This window comes from Equus asinus, unplaced genomic scaffold (assembly GCF_041296235.1).
Source record: "Equus asinus isolate D_3611 breed Donkey unplaced genomic scaffold, EquAss-T2T_v2 contig_34, whole genome shotgun sequence".
In the NCBI taxonomy this organism is placed as follows: Eukaryota; Metazoa; Chordata; class Mammalia; order Perissodactyla; family Equidae; genus Equus; species Equus asinus.
In genome coordinates, this window is record NW_027225005.1 from 22,743 (window position 1) to 26,346 (window position 3,604).

Consider the following 3,604-nt stretch of genomic DNA (forward strand, 5'->3'; position numbering starts at 1 on the left):
AGCCTACAGCACCCGGTATTCCCAGGCGGTCTCCCATCCAAGTACTAACCAGGCCCGACCCTGCTTAGCTTCCGAGATCAGACGAGATCGGGCGCGTTCAGGGTGGTATGGCCGTAGACGCTGGCGCCTGCCGCCGGCGCCCCTAAGAAGCCGCGCCGCGTCGCCCGGCCCGCGGCTCGCGCGCGCCCAGGCCTCTGTGACGCGCACCCGCCGCCGGCGCCCCCTGCGCCCGCGCTCGGCCTGCCGCCTTCCTCCCGCTGCTGCCTCCCGCCGCGGCCGCCTCGGGCGCGGCCAGCGGGCCAGCCAAACCCTGCGCTGCCCCGCCCTGCTGCCCTCCCAGGGCGCGGAGGCCTGGAGCAGCCCGGGGTGCGAGGAGGCGGGGCGGGGCGGGCGGCGGTGGGAAACGAGGGGTGGTGGGGGCGGCGGTGGGGGCGGGGATGGGGGCGGGGCGCCTGGCTGGGCGCTCTCCCCTCGCGGCCCGGGAACACTCCAGGCCGCCCTGGCCGCTCGGATCCGGCGATGGGTCGCAGGAGATGCGGCTGCTGGGAGGGGGGTGGCGCGGGGCACTTGGCCCGAGGCGTCGGGGCGTCGGGCCGCCGGGCCCGTGCTCCTCTGAGTCCCCTCCGGCCCGAGGGGCCTCCCAGCGGGAGCCCTGACCTCTGCGGCGCCGGCCGGGCCCCGACTTGCCCAAACCCAGGCGGAGCCACCGGCGCGACCAGAGGGCGTCAGCGGAAGCCCGCCGCGCTGCCCCTGAGGGAGCGGGGAGGCGGGGCGGCCACACTTCCCCCCGCCAGCGCCGCCCAGGAGACCGGCACCCCGCCCCCAACCCGCCCCTCGCGGGGACCCTGGACAGCTCCTGCTGGCGCCAGCCCAGAGACCCAGAGACAGAGACAGAGACAGAGACACGGAGAAACAGAGAAACGGCGACACGGAGAGGATCCAAGACACGGACCTAGACAGACACCCACCCTGACCCAGAGAGGCTCTGCCCAAGAGCTCGCTTCCCCCCCAGGAGGGCGGTGGTGCTGGAGCTGGGCCCGGGCCAGGAGGCAGGGGCCCCGGGGCTGGCGATCACCCCTGGGGCCCTAGGCCGCGCAGACAGGCTCTCAGGAGTCCCGGGCTCCCGGCATCGCTGCCCCGCCATCGCCCAGGAACCACAGGCAGGCACCGGAGCTCGCTGGCGCGCTCTGTCTGCGCTTGCGTGTGCGTGTGCTTGTGCGGGTTGTGCGAGTGGGTGTGTAGGCGTGTGTGTGTGTGTGTGTGTGTGTGTGCGCGCGCGCGAGCGCGCGCGCTGTGTGTCTGTGTGCCTGTGTGTGTGTGTGCGTCCGGGTTTGTGTGTTCCTTTCTCTCCGCTTCTTCGCTCTGGCTCTTTTCCTCTTTCTGCCGGGCACCCCCGACCTTACTGAGTTGATAGAAGGAGCAGGCAGAAAAGTCAGGGCCCAGAGAACTTGGCACGAGAAAGCAGCTCCATCTACCAGACATGTAGAAGCCCCTCCCCGACGACCGACCGCAGCGTCCCCGTTCTGCTCAAGTGCCGCTGGGGACGTTGCCCGGGATCTCCCGCCCGCTAGGTCACCGACGAAGGCGCCTCCGTCTTCCCAAGAGCGCGCTCGCGCCCAGGACGGAGGGAGGAGCAGCACGGTGTGATGACGGGGAGGAAGAGTCGCGTCCGAAGGCCCGTCGGTGCCTGCCGACGTCCCGGCTCTCCCTGTCTCGAGACCTCTGGGCTTCAGGGTTCTGTGCCGCAAGGCTTTCCCGCCGCACCCCCCGGGACCCAGGGCGCGCTGTGTGCGCTGCCCGTCTCCAGCGTTTGGGCCCTGTGGGCCTTCTTGCGTCCCACTGGAAAGGGGACCCTGGGACGGAGAGAAGATGGGCAGGGGGCGGGCTTCGGCAAAGAGAGCGACGGCCATCCACAGACGTCCGACGAGGCCCTCCGGGGCGCCAAGCTCTCCATTTTCCACGGCACGTGTCCTCGTCAGGTTCTGCCACCTCTGGCCGGCATGCGTAGGCACACCGCTGGTCTTGCGGCCCCAGAGGCGAGGAGGCGAACGCCCCGGAGGCCGAGATTGGCACCCGCGTTCTCGGCTGCTGGGTGGCCAGCACCTAGGAGAGTGTCTGGCCGGAAGCAGCCAGGCGATCGATCCCTGGGTGCTGGATGAGCCTCGGCGGCAAGAAGTAGGCTCGTGGGGAAGGACGGCGGCCGAGGCCCGGGCCCCCACCGAGGCCGCGCTCCGTGCTGAGCGGTCTGCTCCGTATTTCCCGCTTGCGTTCTCACCAGCACTCGCCCCCGCAAGGAGGCACGAACGCCAGGACCCCCTCGCACCAGAGGAGGAAAGCGCAGCTCAGGGAGGGCACGTCACTCGCGGGAGACGGCGCCCCTTGGGTTTCAGCTCAGGACTTCGGTCTCCCGAGCCTGCGTTTCGGGGCAAGGCTCCGGTCCCGCGCTCCGGGAAACTGACAGGGACGCAGTCCCGCTTCTCCCCGCAGAAGGTGCTCCTCGGAGATCAGATCCGGGGACCCGTCAGAACCACCCCGGGCACGAGCTGGCAGGGAGCGACGCGCACCGCACCCCCCCCCTCCCCCATCCCGCAGCCCGCAGCCCGCAGCCCGAGGAAGCGAGGAGCAGGCGAGAGAGGCGCTGGGTTGGCAGGAGGGGAAACGGGGCCGGCAGGAGAAGCGAACCGCGAAGAGACTCCCTCCCAGGACGACGATGGCTGAACGGGGAGAGGAGGGAGCTTTGGGTCCTCTCTCGTCCTGCTTTGACCGGGATGTCCCCATTTTTCCACAGCGAGCGAGTATGGCTCTTGGATTCGGTGGGGAAGACGTGATTTATCTGGAGGACTTTTCCCTTCGGGGGTTCAAAGTCCGTTCTCTGAGGCAAGGCTCCCTCTCTGCCTCCCTGTCCTTCCCATTCGCCTCCCCGGAAGCCAGCTCTCCTCCCGGTTTCCTGGATCCCTTGGCCACGGTCCTCTGTTGCAAACACAGGCAGGTGCAAAGAAGATGCGAAAGGCTGCCCGAGCCACGCGAACGGAAAGCTGAAGCCAGGGAGCCAGGAAGGGCTGGCTGCTGAGGGAGGACGTGTCCTGTCAGGAGGCTTTTCAACTCCCTCTGACAGATGCGGCCTGGAGGGGCGGGGCCCGGCCGGGGCCCTGGGGTGGTAGGGGTCGGGTGTGAGGGGGTGGGGGGGGGGGGGGGGGAGGCGGGAAGAGAGGGAGGCCCCCGAGTGAGGGGACACCAAAAGCCTCAGCCATCAAGACTCCTCGTCTTTGCATCCAGCGTTCTCAAACTCAAAACGAACGCAAGCTCATCCACCAGGAGCAACGTAGCAGCGTTTCCAAGCGAGGCAGGACCGCCCGAAGGCGAAAGCAGAATGGGATCCTAGTCAGGTGGAGCTTGAAACTCAGACCCACCCACCCCCCTACCCCCCCCCACCACCACCACCTCCCCCCCTCCCCCCCACCCCGGGAAGGGGGCTTCTGGAAGGAAAAGCGAGACAAACTGACAGGGACAAACTTAGGTCGGGAAAGGAGTGTTGATTGTGAATGAGCCTCTCAAGGACAAGCAAGCGGGTACCAGGTTTTAGAAGATGACCTGCAGCGGCAGA

At 68.8% G+C, this 3,604-nt stretch overlaps 1 non-coding gene across 1 annotated transcript; it reads right to left on the bottom strand.

Annotated features, from left to right (window-relative positions):
- LOC139043734 (5S ribosomal RNA) lies at positions 1-119 on the bottom strand. The gene has a single exon (XR_011500800.1). It is a non-coding gene; the product is annotated as a 5S ribosomal RNA (ribosomal RNA).
- Positions 120-3,604: the final 3,485 nt, after the last annotated feature.